This window comes from Mus caroli, unplaced genomic scaffold (assembly GCF_978045245.1).
Source record: "Mus caroli unplaced genomic scaffold, Mus_caroli_1 scaffold_8, whole genome shotgun sequence".
In the NCBI taxonomy this organism is placed as follows: domain Eukaryota; kingdom Metazoa; phylum Chordata; class Mammalia; order Rodentia; family Muridae; genus Mus; species Mus caroli.
This window is the reverse complement of record NW_028227263.1, coordinates 74,186,780-74,204,700: the sequence shown is the minus strand read 5'-3', so window position 1 is coordinate 74,204,700 and position 17,921 is coordinate 74,186,780.

Here is a 17,921-nt window from a genome sequence, read left to right as displayed (position 1 = left end):
CCTACCCTGTGTGAGTTCCTGTCCTGACTTCCTTTGGTGATAAACAGTACTGTGGAAGTGTAAGCTGAATAAACCCTTTCGTCAGTATGGGAAGGTTGAGGCATGTCTCCCTGGTGACTTGGAAAGTTAGTTGAACAGGCTGAAGCTGCACCTGTGGCATGTATGTGGCCTTCAAATCAGGGGATGTACTTGCACCAAGCACTGCATAGCTCATAGGTCCACCCCTCACAGGGGATCAAACAGTGATCTCATCCAAGTACCAACAATAAGTCCTTCCTGTAGCTGTAATGAGGAAGGGTGGTAAAAATGGATACATGTGTGACATTTTCTAAGAATAAACAGAAATATTGCTTTTAAGAGGCCTATTCATTTGAGGTGAAGTAAAATCCTTACCATTTTCAATAAATAAATGAACAAATTTCCACATAAAATTCCACCACAGTGTAAGATGCAAAAGACAATGGAAGAACATGGGTTGCTCATTGGGGGAAGAGGTATGCAGTAGAAATTTTCTTCTAAGAGACTTAATGTTTGAGTCAGGTAGAAGGCAGGTTGAAAGACTGAGGCACATCACAGATGCATTTATACATATGCATGTGTGCTTGTATGTGTGCATAAGGGTACATACCTTTGATGTGTATGTGTAGGTACAATGTGCAGTACCTTATTTTTTCTGAAACAAGATCTCTCACTGAACCTGAGATCCTCTCTTGTAGCTACCCTGGCTAGCCAGCAAGTTCCAGGCCTGTGTCACTACACCCAACTTTTACAGGGTGCTGGAGATACAAAGGCAACAAGCTCGTTATCCACAGAGTCATCTCCTGTTCCCCCATTCTTGTTATTTTCATTGTCAGATACCATCTCATTCTCAAGTGCTATTGATTTTTGTCTTCTAAACAAACTTGAATTCTCTCCAGATATCCCCTTTCCACTGCCAATAACCTAATGAAAGCTCCCAGTGACTCTTGCTTGAACTGCTGATATTAAGTGATACTGGCTGAAGCCATTAACCATCTGGCTGCAGAGAGATTTTAACAGCAAGTTTCCATCACTCCGAGTGTCATAGGAAAATCCCCAAAGCTGCTCTCTACAATCTGCAGCTTGTCTGCTTCCCCATTCTCTTTCTGATTGTCTCTTCAAGGTGGCCTCTGACCTAGCTGATTGTGCCTTTGATTCTGTTTTCTAAACATGCCATGGTCTATCCAATCACAGGGCTTTGCCACAACCTGGACTTTTGGTCTGGAATGTCCTTCCCTGACAGTCTCTAGCCTAGCAAACTCTGTCACCCTTCACTTTCTAGTTTACCTTTCACTTCTCAAAGACCTAATAAATCTGAGTCGGTTTCCTGTGTGATATCGAGGACAATATTCTCTTCCTTCACAACATTTATTTTGTCCTCTTATTTAATTAGTGACATGACTATTTACCCATTAAGTCTATGCTCGTCGATTACATTATAGAAATTCCTTTCTGTCAGCTGAAGCATCGGGTCATGGTAAGAGGTGAATGCATTCATAAGTGGATAAATGAAAGAAACAAGGAGGTGACAATGTGACGCTGGACGGAATGCAGAGCATCCATGGCTTACACATCTAGAAACAGAATTGCAGCAAATATAAAAGAGGAAAGGTTTATGAAAGCACCTTATGTGCACTGTCTAGCCAATGCAGGCATTCTATTGATGGGCTTCCTCTTGTCTCTTCCTCTATCAGGTACATGAAACAGAACTGAGACACACACAGCAGTACAGTTTCCCGGTGTGACCTCTGCAAGCAGATCTCCCTAAGCCTGACTTCTGCAGCACCAGCTCTTTCAGTGAGAGAATGTGCATGATAGCGAATGATGAATATGGCTGATTGGATTATTCATTACTTTCTTTTTCAGTGCTTTGGATGAACAGAAGTCATAAACTTTAAAATCCTCTTCAGTTAGCAGTTTTCAGAATAGAATCTTACTCTAAACGGGTATTTAATGTCAAGGTATAAAAGAGAGCCAAGTGAGTGCCCAAGGATATGACCATGTGTGCATTTGCACCTAGTATGTAGATATTCCAATATTCATATCCCAACACATGTGTACACACTCCCCCAAAAAGACAATGACAAACCATAGGTGACTTCAATGCAAGGAATGAATTTTCAGGGCGTCTCTGAATGGGAAACTGGAGACAAGGTCACCCTTTCTTTCAGAATCTGAGCAAGTGTTATAGATGCCACCTTGGATCACCTCACAGCCAAGGAGGCCATAAGAACTGCATTAGACTCGTGCACAGAGACCAGGAGAAATAAAGGCCACAATATAAAGAGTGAAAGCTTTCCACAAATATCTGCTTCCGAGGTGGGTCTTACAAAGCAGCTCTGGGATGAATGGGTGTGTTCTCCATCTACCCCATCCACTGTCGAGAGATGGTCAGGCAGGTACAAATATAACAATGTGGTGTGGTGGGCTGCCAGCCTTCAGATAGCATCATTCTGTTATCTGAGGTTAACAGAGGGAACGTGAAATCCCTCACCTCCCATTTCACCAGCCAACACTCGTTCAGTCAGCAGGAAAGCACAAAGAGATTGAGCAATCCCCCCTCTCTCTTGTCAAGTTTGTCAATTCACTCAGATCGTTAAACAAATACAGATGAGATTTTTATGACCAAGAAAACAGATTTGAGAGTGCAGAAGGGCTATTCTTGCAACTTCAATACTTTTCACCATTTAAAAAAAAACATCACAGAACAATAAACAAAAATGTAAATCCACATTTTATAAATGCAAATGTATGTTATTTATAGTGAAATGAATATAACAATTTACAAGATTCTAAGATAAGGGTGTCTCTGTTAGGAGATGACTGTTTTCTGAAATGAAAACACTGTGTCTATAGTTGTTTTACAGACTCTCAATCTATCCAGAACCCACATTATAAACTTTTTTCGTTTTTCTAAATTCTCTCTTACATAAAATCTGATTCAGCTTTGTAAAATGTTTTATGACGGGAATTCTCAATCTTGCAGAAAGGTAGAATAAAGAAATAAATTGCGTGTGTTATTTCACAATTGCAAAACTCATGCGGATCCTGTTTATCTGGCCTGCTGACATTCTCTATGAGACCATCTATTTTAAGACAAGTTCTCATACAGCCCAAGTTGGCCTCAAAATGATTATGTATCTGAGGATAACTTTGAACTCTTGATCTCCCTGTCACCACATTCAGCAGAATGGAACATTCTTGTTTTTTTAAGTGTGTGTGCGCACGTGTGTGTGTGTGTGTGTGTGTGTGTGTGTGTGTGTGTGTGTAATAGGGGGAGGGAAGAAAGGGAGTGGAGAAGAAGGAGAGGGAGGCAGAAGCAGAGAGAGACAGAGAGACAGAGAGACAGAGAGACAGAGAGACAGAGAAACTCAAACCAAGCCATGGGTTTGTTAGCTGGTTTTATGTCAACTAGACACAAATGAAAGTCATGTAACAGGAGAGAACCTCAATTAAGAAAATGCCTCCCATCTAGAGACTGCCATACCCAGGGATCCATCCCATAATCATCCTCCAAATGCTGACACCATTGCATACACTAGCAAGATTTTGCTGAAAGGACCCTGATATAACTCTCTCTTGTGAGGCTATTCTTGGGCCTAGCAAACACAGAAGTGGATGCTCACAGTCAACTATTGGATGGAACACAGGGACGCCAATGGAGGAGCTAGAGAAAGTACCCAAGGAAAGGGATCTGCAACCCTATAGGTGGAACAACAATATGAACTGACCAGTACCCCCCGAGCTCGTGTCTCTAGCTGCATATGTATCAAAAGATGGCCTAGTTGGACATCAGTGTAAAGAGAGGCCCATTGGTCTTGCAAACTTTATATGCCTAAGTACAGAGGAATGCCAGGGCCAAGAAGTGGAAGTGGGGGTGGGGATGGGGGACTTTTGGGATAGCATTGGAAATGTAAATAAAGAAAATACCTAATTTTAAAAAAAAAAGAAAATGCCTCCATATGATCTTGCCACATGAAGCCTGTAGGGCCTTTTCTTAATAAATGTCTTATTTAGGAGTGCATGGACCATTGTGGGTGGTGCCACCTCTGGGCTGGTGGTTCTGGCTTTGTAAGAAAGCAGCATGAGCAAGCTAGGAGGAGCAAGCTAGTAAGCAGCACTCCTCCATGGCCTCAGTACCAGCTTCTACCTCCAGGTGCCCTGTTTGAGTTCCTGTCTCAATTTCCTTCCATGATGAGCCACAATGTGATAGTGTAAGACATTAACCCTTTTCCTGCTGAACTAGTTTTTGATCATGGTGTTTCAGCACAGCAATAGAAATCCTAACCAAGGCAATGGGTATGTTGGTGCCAGAAACCATCAGAAGAGGGTATTAGATGTCTTGGAGTTGGAATTTCAGGCAATTGTGAGCTGTCTGCCACCGGTGCTGAGAAGCAAACTCAGGTCCTCTGGAAGAGCACGGAGTGCTCTTAAGCACTGGGTCATCAAAAGTCACAAAATGTCCTTTGAATGCAAGAAATACTGTTTGACTCTTCCAGAAACTGATGGATAGATAAAAGCACAACTATGTGTTGTGAGTACAACTATCTCTCTCTATATGTATGATTCACAAGCCATGTACAGATTACCCAGGCATCCTCAGAATTGCCCGCTTACAAACTAGCTTATGATGAACAGATTAAGCAAAGACAAACACATTACTTTGGAGTGTTATGCCTTTTTCATGTACTTGAGTCATGCTTTTTTTTTTTTCTAAAACATAAAAAAAAAACATTTCCAAAGCTCAAAATTTGCGTATTTGAAAATGATAATTTTAAATGTTTGCTTTCTTTTATTTTTCAAGTATAAAAATTTATTGAACTATTTGGGGGCGGGGAGGGCTAACATTTAAACCTGATATTTTATATCTTGGTTTCTGTTTCTCTGTTTAGTACAGATTGTATATGCAGGGATATCCTACTAAAGAAAACTAATTTTTCCTTTGCAATCAGTTGTCACTTGGAAACAGCTTATTGCTTATGGATGGGAGATTGTGTCCACCTCTCCCTCTCTCCACTTGCTCTTCTCAGCTCTTGAAGCCAGACTGGCTTGAATCTGTCTGCTGCCATGGGCTGTGTGGGTTCATGTGTGTGTAGCTCCTGCTATGTCTGAGAGTTGCTGTTTCTTGGTACCATCTATCTCCTCTGCCTTTTACAATCTTTCAGCCTCGTCTGCCACATAGCTCTCTGAGCCCCAGGGAAAAGAGTGGACAGAGAATCCATAATTTGAGTACTGGGTGGCATCCTAGCCTTTATTGCAAGAGCTAGATATGGCTTGTAACTCACGAAGAAAAGGACCCTGTTGAGTGCTCAACCCATTCCAACTGCCTCTCTTATCCTTTGTTCTCCTTTCTGATTTACCAAGATCTTCCTCTCATTTTTCTCTCTATTTGAGGAACTTCTATTAACAAATCTCGAATGCTTATGGATTGGAGATTACTCTTGTGATAATCGCTATAATGCCCAAAGCTTCAGATTCCATGTAATCACCATCAAAATTCCAAAAATGTATTTCTCTGATGTAAAAAATAAAATAAAATAAAAATCCTAATTACAATGGAAGTGAAAAGGGCACTGAGTAGCCATCACAATGATTAGCCTATAGAACAATGTGGGGACATCACCATACTTGATTTCAAGTTATGCTATAGAGCCATAGTAATGAGGAATAGCAAACTGTGGAAAGTGCTGGCATAGAACGGGGGCTCCATGGAGACACCTGTACAATCACAGGCACCTCATTTTGGCAGTGATGTCAAAGGACATACATTGGAGAAGAGACTGGCAGAGGCAGCAATTTCAGAATTTAGATGCTACTTCTCATTATGTGTGGTACTTTTATGGTTTAAAAGGTTGGGGACTGCTTGGCATGATGTCTCATGAGGCTGTGCAATCTGGGAACTATTGCTTCTCTCAAAGCACCACAAAACCATAACCCACATAGTATGCAATACTTCTAAGTATTGTCAGTGTATTTCTGCTGCATTTTTCAAAACCTGACTACATACACGAAGTATAAGGAAGAATATTATGAGATCTAGCCTCTCCCTGGTTTCCTAACCCATTAACTCCAAGCTCCGTTCAAATAATAAAATGGCATTGCTATTTGTAAGCAATAGGTGCCTGTTGTGCTCATAAGTCCACACAAAGATTGGCACCAGACAAAACTAATGTATCCTGAGCATGTTTGAGATCCTAGACATCATGGTAATTTCTGTCATTTTAATTCAGGGCACCATCTTCGAGATGAGTAAGGGGCCCGAAATGTCCATAGCCTGAGTGACATGAAGCAGAAAGTCAGTCACACCTGCTAAAGCTTTGCCACCTCTCAGCAGGAAGAAATGCAGTCAATCTGTTCGATTCACTAGACATTGAAAAATCACATGGTGTCTACTGTAATGGAGTCATGAGGAGGAAGAGGGAAAGGGGAATTCCTGCCACAGGTGACAACTGAAGAATGGGAATAAAAAAAAGCAGGCTTCCAGAGAGTCCCTAGCAGCAGGAGCTGATGCCCTTCAGTCAGATCCACTTACTCCGAATGCTGCTTGTGGTGAAAGATGGTTGCCAGGTTAAGCATCGTGCCATCTGCTTCCTGACTCGATAAAAAGAGAGCAAAACAATATAAAGGGAATTTTCGAAGCTTAAAATCTGCATGAATGGCTCATACTTTACTTATGTTGTGTAAGCTTTCACCTCACCTCACCACCACAGAATGTCACCTTTACAGCTCATGAATCCAAGATCTTTTGCTCAAAAAAAAAAAAAAAAAAATAAGGATTGCCAGATAAGATACAGTTCACCCAAAAACAACACCCAGTAGCATCGAAGATGCCTGTGCTTTCTGGGGCATTCTTCACAGGCACACCCTTTGCTACTCGGTGCGTTGGAGGAGAAAGGGGTCTGTGTTAGTCGCCAAGGCCAGTCAGTGCCTGTGAATTCTGGTTCTTCCCCGAGTTTAACATCCGGGATTGAAAAGATGCCAGACACTGTGGAGGAAACGCTAATCCCTCTGAATCTGTTCCTGTAGAATTTAGTGCTGACTCAACAGATAGGTACCAACACGTCCTGTACAATGCGGGTGGAAGGAGGAGAAATCAGAAGGAACATTTATAAAAATGCTTTGAAGCATTTCTTTCTACAGAAATGTGAAATGAAATGGTTTAAGTCAGACCTCACTTCCCAAGTAAGTATTACAAAGGGGCTCCGTCATCAGGCTTCCTGGATAACACATCATGACATGGGGAATGGGCCTCTCTAGGCAGTACATGATTCATACTTCTCATTGATGAATCTAAGCCTTGGTTTTTAATTTTTCAAGTTACAAGGAAAAAGGAACTAGAGAATAAACTGACATCAAACATCAAACTCAGTGTTCCCCAAGACTATCTTGGTTGCTGAGCCCATATACAGCAGTGTATTTGTCAGAACATTTTGGTTGAAAAGACTCAAATTAAAATGTCAATGTATCAGTGACATGCCACAGCAGGCCCCAGGACCAAGAAGAGTTCATCAATGCAAAATAAATATTATGTTTTTGTGTGCCTTTATTTGCTTTTGTTTTGGTACTTGTTTTGGTTTGGTTTGTTTTTAAATCTAGGCTGTTAATTTATTTGTTTATGAGAATGTGGAAAGAATATGAAGTCCGGTGGGTAAGTTCCAGGAGGAGCTGGGGGAGGAAAAGAGTATGCTTATCAGCTACATGAGTTTTCTAGTGGAGTCTTTAGAGTCTTATGTTCAGAATCATATCTTCAAATAATGACCCTTTCACTTTTTCACTTTCCTACCTGTACTTTATCTATTTCATTTTTCTTATTGTTCTGGCTAAGAACTCAAATACTATATTGAACAGGAATGGAAAATTCAGGTATTCTTCCTCAGCTGCTAGCTGCCATAGTGCTGGAAGATTCTAGGTGCACAACAGAAGGAGCAAAGTAGGCATTAGCCTCATCCACTTGTGAACCCTGCAAACCAAAATAAGTCAGTTACGGTGACTTACACAATAGTGGCCTGAATATTATAAAAACAATCAAGTACTTTCTGCATGACTTGCTCTGTAGGATGAAACCCATACTGTTAATCAAACCAAGAACCAATAGCTAAATAAGTCAGAGGCCTGATGGTAGAATCTATTACAATCCTGCTAAGTAGAAATACTATTGATCCTTCTTGCTATGCCCAGAGATTTGTGCATTTCTCAGCTCTCACAAGAGAGGCTTCCTCTTGCAGTAGACAGTTGTTAATACAGAGCTCCATACACAGCTGGTCAAGAGAAGAAGAGACTGTGTAGAGCTTAGCCCTAACTGAGACATCTCTATCACACTCTCCCTACAAGACTCAGGAACTACTGAAGAAGAGGGTTTGGAAAGGCTCTAAGACTGTGGACTGGACAACTACAGGGAAATTGTGATTTCTGGTATGCTAGGGCAATTGCACAAACCAATTCACAGCAGTTGTGACAACAGGTATATGACATGAACAAGTTCAAGCCAGACAAAATCTCAGAATGGAACAGGCAAATGGGTCCCAAGTCTCACCTCTAGCTGATGAGTCAGTGACAAATGAGAGCTTCTTGGAAAGGAAGAGTCAGTTTTCTTTAAAGGTTTGACCCATGATACGCAAAGCACCATCCAGGAGTTGGTCCTAAAAGCAAGAATATTTGAACCAAAAATTAGACTCACTGGATTTTAAAAAAAAAAGAAAAAGGGAGCATGAATGTAAGAAGTTAGGGAGAAAGAGGTGGACATGGGAAGAACAAATAAAGGAATGAATATAATCAAGATATATGGTATGAAAATCCCAAAGAACTTTTTAAGTAATCTTAAAAATCATTTTGGTTCCTTGATCTTGATCAATTATTTCTCATGTTGATGATATTCTTTAGTGTTGCACATGCCTGTGATCAAATATGCTAATTTTCTTAAGTCAGAGCATGGTACACAGCTGAGGGATCATGTACTTATACCACACATTAGCCTGTTATATCACGCATTACCATGTTAACTTAATTTATCAGCTGAAAGGGGAACTTTTATTTATTTGAAGGGTCAAGTGTCAATCTTGGAAAAATATTGTCATGCAATCCAGCAGTAAAGAAATATGCTCACATGCACTCAGATGAACAGAAACTAGGTTGGTATGTTTTAACTGTTTCTCTTCATATTTTAAATTGTAAACTCTGTAATAAAATATAGAAAAGCACAGAAATGAGGGATAGTGAGGGATGATGGGGAATGGGAGGAGTGGGAGACTATGGAGAACAGTGAATAATGCTGGGGAAAGGTTTGACATCATGGGAGACAATAGGGACCATGTAGGTTAGAGGACTTTCACCTTCCTTGAAGAAGAAGTGGTCCACTTTACATTCCATTACCCAGGTGGAAAAAGGGTTCTCTAGGCCAGCATTAGAAGCAGCTACAAATTCTGAATCAAGACTACAGATGCTCTCTCTCTCTCTCTCTCTCTCTCTCTCTCTCTCTCTCTCTCTCACACACACACACACACACACACACACACACACACACACACACCCCTGATTTAGTGACACCTATAGAGTTGCTGGCTCAGATTCAAAACATCCTTCTAAAGAAACCTCCTCAGGGTCTGTAGGTTAAGAAGACAAGCAGGAACTAAGTGTCACTAACTATCATCTTAGAGTCACAAAACCTTTAGAGCATTGAGGAAAATAATGAAACAATAACAAACACCTTTCCTAGGTTTCAGTCCCCTGAATGTGACTCCTGTGGAGAGAAATAAGGCACACTGACCATCCTCTTTGGACTTCCGTGAGCATCATACAGAACTATGAACTGCCTGTCTGTTCAGTTTCCTCAAAATTCAAATGTTGAACCATGATAGAATTAGGAAGTGAGGTCCTTGGGCAGTAAATAGGTCAAGGTTGGAAAGTACATATAGGTGGGATTAGTGGCCTTATAAAAAGAACCACACTCGCTTAACTATGGGAGAACACAGCAAGATGGCTGTCTACAACAAGGAAGAGAATGCCTACTAGGAACCAATCATGCTGGCTTCCTAGTCTCAGATACTTCCAGCATCCACATCTTTGAAAACTAAATGCTACTTGTTTGAGCCATCTAGTGTATGAGATTCTGTTACGGCACTCCAAATTAAGATACATGGTTTTCTTAAAATAGCTTCCTCTCCTCTCTCGTCTCCCATTGGACCTTTCTGTGTGCCACTCTCTTCACCCAGAGGTCAATCCATTCCTTGCTTTCCTAGCATTAACCCCACCTCTCCCACTGAAAATAATTTGCCCCTGGTATCTTCTCATATGTTTTCAGAGAGTGGTCTCTGTAGAGTACAGAGTGATGTGGGAAAATAGAGGAGAATGGAAAGTCTTACAGGCGAATGATACTTGATGTATTCTCTATGGATCTGTGACCCTCCAGAAGAAGAAAACCTGAGGCTCGGAAGCAATGAAAACACCTTAGATACCACAATGGCTCATGGTTCTCTAAAGAGCTCCATTACATGTAAAGCACATCGGTGTTGTTAAAATTTTACGAGATGGCACTTAGGAGAAAATGCCTTAAGAGTCTCCTTTAGGATGTACAGTAATGAATAAAAGTGGTGGAAGCTCTTTAAAGGAACTGGACCCATCTTCTAATGATGGAGAGCGGGAAGAAAGAGCAATATAAGGAAAATGTATCCTCGGGGACAAGTTAGACAAATGGCTTCCTGGGCTTGCAAGAATGCAGGTTCTCCATCCAGGGAGGTTTACCTTGGGAGCAGGGTTTCAAGGAGTCTACAACAAACATAAAGCCTGGAGAAGCTGAAGGGCCCAATTCTACTGTGGCATCTGTCAGAACAGCCAGGACTGATTGCATCCTATACCAAGACATGTAGTGACAAGGACTGTCATTGTCAACATGTCTGTCTGCCAAAGCTTTTGCATTGACTTTGACTCATTCCATTTGATACTGCTCTGTCCAGACTAGATTAGCATCAACACTCCTAGCAAAGGGATATCCTTTTTGTTCCCAGTAGTTCACACTATCCTGTGCTCTAAGGCACAGTGTCTTTCTTCTCCCTTCTTTGTAGGACTACAGAAGCAACAGTTGCCAATTATCCCAGTATGCCCAGGACAGAAGGTTTTCAGTGTTAACTGAGAATAATCTTAGGAAAGGCTGGAAGTTGGATCAGCCTACCTGGAGCCAGTGTTCTGTCTCTTTGATCTTTAATGGGTATGACGATCCAAGCATCTTTCCCTTCATGACCCCTACTCTGCTATTTACATGCTTGCCCTGTTGCTGCTTGGAGCAGAGAGTCTCAGCCTTGCCCTAGAGTATACACCCTAGCTGCAGAACTTTTTGAAGGTTCCTGTTTCAGCTACACCTCTACAATGATTGCATCATGTGTCTTGGAGTGGGAAAAGGCTTCCATACATGTTTTTAAAGCTACAGTATACAGATATAGTAAAGGTGAAAATGCAGTGGCTTAGAGCAACAGTGGTGTTTTAACAGCCAGTAGTAGTCATTTTACTGACCCTAATTTAGAGGCATTGTCATTGTATAACTTTGGTGGTTCAAAACTTAGGCCCTAATAGTAGGGTTGTGGTTTCTGCCTTCTGTCAGTATTTTGTAAAACAGAGTCAGCAAATCAAGTTAAAATGTAATAGACATAAAGGCACTTCTTCCTAGCGTCTAGAAGACCGTGGTGCTGGCTTTTTACATTTAGTCCTTTTGACAGAATCTAGGGATTGGGGTTATGCTGGTTGACTGAGTCAAGTTAGGAGCTTGAATTATGTCAACCCATTACACCCACAAAGAAGCGTTCGGTACCGTTCACAGCTGGTGGGCCCCTCTGGGGCTGTGTGAGTAATCTCTAATCATTTCCTCTTTACCCTTTCCTGTGGGTGGGATGTTGATCATGTGCAAGTCCTGACATGTGAAATAAATTTTGGAAAGGAGTTAGTTTACAGCTGAAGTGCAGATGCATGCAAAAAAAATATTAATTTTGAGAATGGCCACAAAGACACTACCTGGCCATTCCATTGAAACCAATTTGCATATTCGGAGCACTTTCCAGAAAAATCAACCTTCTGAATAATTTTATTGTAGTTGTTGTATAGTAATAATTAATATTATTATCTAGCAGTAGCCTAAAGCAAATTAAGATGAAGTCATTTTAGCTACTTAATGTTGCAAATATATTTGGCATGAACTTGAATTTCATATAAAGGACACTTTCAAATGCTTTTATTAAAGGCATTCTACAAATGGACTTTACATGGAAAATTAATTGTGCTTGCCTTATTTTTTATAACTTTTTTCTTTAATTGGAAGTAGATTTTTTTCACACAATTTATATATTCCTGTAATGGATTTTTCCCTCCCCCTACTCCTCCCAGTTCCTCTCCAACTCCCTTCCCATCCAGACCCACATCTGTCTGTCTCTCATTAGAGAACAAACAAGCATCTAAGGAATAATAATAAAATGAAATAAAATGAGAACAAACAATGTGGAATAGGATAAAGCAAACAACAGAAGCAACAGAGCCATCAGAAAGGCACAAGAAGCACACAGAGACATAGAGACACACTTATCCACAAACACAGGAATCCCACAAGAAGCACAGAGAGACATAGACACACTTATTCACACACACTGGGATCCCATAAAGATAGCAAAATGCAAGCCAGAATAAATATGCAAAGGACTTGGGGAGTTAAAAGTTTAAAAAAGGCAATAATAAATAAAAACTAAAAGTCCTGACTCAACATTATGAGACTAGAAATCCCCAAACTGCTATTGAGTTTGTTTTGTTTGTTCTGTGTTAGCCATCTATTGCTGGATGTGGAGGTCTAGCCTTAAAAGTGGTTTGTTGCCAGGTGTGGTAGCACATGCCTTTAATCCCAGCACTCAGGAGGCAGAGACAGGCGGATTTCTGAGTTCGAGGCCAGCCTGGTCTACAAAGTGAGTTCCAGGACAGCCAGGGCTATACAGAGAAACCCTGTCTTGAAAAACAAAAACAAAAAACAAAAAACAAACAAAACAAATCAAAACAAAACAAGTGGTTTGTTTGCCTAGGGACACTCCCTTGAAGGAAACTAATTTTTATTTGCAAGTGGTTGTCTATTGTGGTTATCTTCTGGGTTAGAGATGGGTACATTGTTCAGTTTTCTTTTCAGCTCTAGGACCCCCTTCTGGTACAGACCCATGCAGGCCCAGTGCATCCTCTTTCAGTCTGAGTTCATATGTGTATCCTCCCTATTGTATTTGAAAGGCATTGGTGTTCTCCATACCCTCTGGCTCTTCCACAGTTTCTTGAACTCAAAGGCATTTGATGGAGACAGTCCTGTTTAGGGTTAAGCATTCTGAGATTTCTCACTGTGCATTGTTTCTGGCTATGGATCTATGCATTTGTTTTTGTCTGATGCAGGAGCAAGCTTCTCTAATGATGACTGAACAAGGCGCTGCTCTATGATAGAGCAGAATGTTAGGAATTCTTTTTACTGTGACATTCTTTTAGCAGAATAGTGCTATGTGGTTTTCCTCTAAATCCCTGACCTAGCTAGTCTTAGGTTTTTAACCACAGGAGCAGGGTTGTTTCCATTTCCTGGGCTGGGCTGAAGATCAAGTCAGGCAGTGGTTACTCCCAAAGCTTTGTGCCACTATGGCACCATGATATCTTGAAGGCAGGATGCCACTGTAGACTGAAAGGTTTATATCTTGGTTACTGTCCTACTTAGAATTACTGTTGCAGTGACAAAACACCATGAATAAAATGAACTTGGGAGGGAAAGGGTTTATTAGGCTTATTTTTTCATATTGCTGTTCAGGCAGTCAGAACAGAGTAGGAGGCAGGAGCTGATGCAGAGGCCATTGAGGGGTGTTGATTACTGACTTCTCCTCATGGCTTGCTCAACCTGCTATTCTACAGAACCCAAGACTACCATCCGGGAAGGACACCAACCACAGTAGGCTGGCCCTTACGCCATCAATCACCAAGTAAGAAATGCTCTACAGACTTGGTTACAGCTTGATCTTATGGTGGTATTTTCTCAATTGAGGTTCCCTTCTCCCAGATGACTGTAGCTTATGTCAAGTTGACATAAAAATAGTCAAAATAACTGATTCTTTGTCAGCTTGACACACAAACACATCACTCTTCAGTCACAGATTTTCCTTTCTTGTTCATCCCCAAGATCACACATTAATAAAGACATCATAATATCAAACATTTTATAAACTAAAAGGTCCCACATCCAAATTTAAAGACTTTAAAAGTTATCTTTAAAAATAAAGGTCTCTTTTCAAATACAAAGTCTCTTTAAAATGTTAAAATCTCATTTTGAAAAATTTGAAGTGTCTCCATTATGCTTGCCTTCTCCAAAGTGAGAGATCAGGAGCTTCCTGTGATGAGATTTTCACTCTGGAGTCATTCAAACACTGCACTTCTTTCTGGAATTTGCTTCCAGTTGACTAGTTTGTCTTATATGATACAGACTAAAGAACTGGCCCTCTTATTGCAGGATCATCATCTGTAAGAAGAAGAGAGAACATATCTAAGCATAGCTAAAGAAAGGAGTAGACATCCGACCCCTGCTGATCATGGGCCATGAGAAACAGAGTCAGAGGTGAGGCAATGGTACCCAATATTTTAATTCCTTTATCTAGGCCAGCATCCTTAAGGGAGTCTGAGCTAGTGAGGGTCTAAGTATAGTAACAGTAGACAGCATCCAGAATCCCATGACCATTATCTACTCAAAAGCCCAATTATACCTATGAGCTGAGGAAGACAGAAAATGCTGTTAGCCCATATGACCATCCAGTCTTGGCTTATGTAATTTTTCTCACCAGAGTGCTTATTTCTATTAATAGAAGTCATGTTGGTGACAAGACTGTCTTGTGAGATCTCTTTAGCCATTAGAGAATTTTAGTTCTAGACTAAGATCAAGACCAGCAAGGACAGTCAAATGTGACCTTGGACATTGTTTCACATGATACACACAGGTGACAAGATATTCTTCTAACATATCAGAAGTGACCAGGATGTCCAGGGCCAACATAGAGACTATTCCCCAGATTAGAATAATGTGTCCAATATCTCCCTATAAAACAAATCTGAACAGTCTTGTATGACAAAGTCTTTCTAAGCAGAGTAAATGGGGGAGATGTTTCAAAAGCCAAGAAATTATTTGAAAGAAAATATAGTAACCTCCATGGAACTTTACCCAGGAAAGGTTGCGATATAGCATAATCAGGTTAATGCCCCTGACACAATGCCTCCACCTTCCCCAAGATCACTTTCATTTAAAACTCAGAGAGTTATGCGAAAAGTTAGGTCAGCCAGAAACAAACAAACAAACAAACAAACAAACAAAGAACAAAATCTGTATCTCTCACAGGGAATAAAGTCTCCATCTCCAACTGCCTGTGTGACTTTTGACAAGTCACTATTCACAAGTAACCTGTTCCACGTGCCACAGTGGTCTCAGGAATGAAGTGTCAAGGGACAGAGCGTCTTCACACAGGGCACTGATGCTCTTCTTTCCCACAACTTCAATCTTTGTTTTCAAATACAGCCTGGTTAATGCCTGTTTCTTAATTCTTCTCCACCTCAAAATCACTTTTACTATTAAAGAATTACAAAGTTATAAAAACAATGTGCTCTGAAGGTTCAGCCTTTTAGCTATAACTGCTCAAATGAGACCCTTAAGATAGGGCCTGTCAGTTCTACAAGATAGAAGTGGATCATTAAAATGTCACCAGAGGTTTCATCTTCTCCCTTCTCCCAGATAGACACTTAATTCAGGACAAGTTGAAAGATGACATAGTCAGGCAATGGGAGGAGTAGGCACTTGCTCATGTCTCTGCAAGAAAAGCTCATGCAATATACAGTAGAACATTGTAGAAAATGAAATAAAATAATATACATAAATAGAGCTGACTAGAAATGGATTTGGAACCTGGGGGGGGGGGAGACAGATAAGATATATGTGTAAAAGAGCAATCCTGAGCAAAAAGGGGGTTGGAAGGGTTACCATTCCAGACTTCAGGGTATACTGTAGAGCCAAAGTTATCTGGTACTGGCACAAAAACAGACACATACACTAATGGAACCTCCTATTATTTACAAAGAATCCAAAAGCATACACTGGATAAAAGACAGCATCTTCTCAGCAAATGGTGCTGGGGAAACTAGATGTCCACATGTAGAATAGACTAAAGTCATATCATCACCATTCATGGGAATAAACTCTAAAGGAATCAAGGACCTAAACTGGAAACTGGAAACACTTAACTGGCTAGAAGAAAGTATAGGTAGTATGCTATAGGATGTAAGTCTAGAAACAGACTTTGTAAATAGGGCTTCATTGTCTGGGTGTTAAGGCCAATACTTTGATAAGTGGGACCTCATAAAACTAACAAGTTTCTGCACAGCTAAAGAAACAATTTAATGAAGAGGAAGCCCACAAAATAGGAGAGATTCTTTGCTAGCTATACATCCGACAGAAAATATCATGAATATATAAAGAACTCAAAATGCAAAGGTAAAACTCCAAACATCCATTCAAAAAAGGGGATGGGGAGAGAGGAGCTACAAATCTTAACAGAGTTCTTCAAAGAGAAAAGTAAAATAAGAAATATCTCAAAAAATCTTTGTCATCCTTAATATCTAAGAAAATTCAAATCAAAACAACCTTGTGAATTCATCTTACCCAAGTCAGATGACTAAGGTCAACAATAAACTAATATAAAATGCTGGTGAGGTTGTGGTGGGATTGCAAAATAGTCCAGCAACTCCGGAAATCAGTGTGGCAAACCCTCAAGAAGCTAAAAATAAACCTACCACAGGACCCAAGTATCAGACTCCTTGAAATGGCCAAACAACTTGATAGCCCACTCTACAAATCCTTTTTCAGTCACATTCATTGCTCTGTTAACAATAGACAGGAAGTGGAAACAATCTAAATGTTCTTCAACTGACCAATGAACAGTAGCCACGTAGTACACATACACTATCTTTTTTTTTTTTTTTTTTTACATATACACTATCTAATGCTATCCAGCTAAAAGGAAAATGCAACCAAGAAATTTGCAGGTAAATGAATAAAACCAGAAAATTATATTGAATGAGGTAACCCAAACCCATAGAAACAAGCAATGCATGTTCTTGCTCATCTGTAAATCAAGAAAGTAAAAGGGCCACTATTTTGGGGAGCACCAGAGAAGGGAGTAGCATGATTCAAGTGATATGAAGAGGACAGTGGGTAAAAGGAGATGGGACTTCAATTGGTGAGGAGGAAGAAAGTCAATACAGAAGGAGGAGAAAGAAGAAAGCTAAAGTAAAACTAAAGCTATCTGAAAAAGCCATAGGGAATCATATTATTATTTATTTCTTAATATTACATACAATATATATATATATATATATATATATATATATATATAAGTTTATTGTAAAGCATACACATGAATAGTTTAGATGAAGTTATTCCACTTGGACTGAAAATGTTCCCCCATATGAGCCATAGACTGTTTAACAACAACAACAATAACAACAATACCAGGCAGAAGAAACCCATTTTCAAGCATCTGGTCAGGGGAGTCCAAGAAACTCACAAAACAATACAAGCTCTTGGCTGCCACCACTCCAGACACAAGACCTGCAGGACCCAAGCTGTATTGGGCTTGAAAACATGCTTCCTGAACACTACTATCTTTTGTAGTACTGTGAGGTTCTTCACAACATATCAAGGGAAGGAAGAAGTACATAGTCCTTCTTAGCTGCAATGCCTATGAACCACATGGTAAGATATCCCTAAATGTCCAATGGTGGTGCTCATATCTTTGCAGTAACCAACAATTCTCTATTTGAAATTAAGGTCTGCTGGGTAGGAGGAAAATCATTCCTGGTACTGAAAACCTAGCCAACTACCC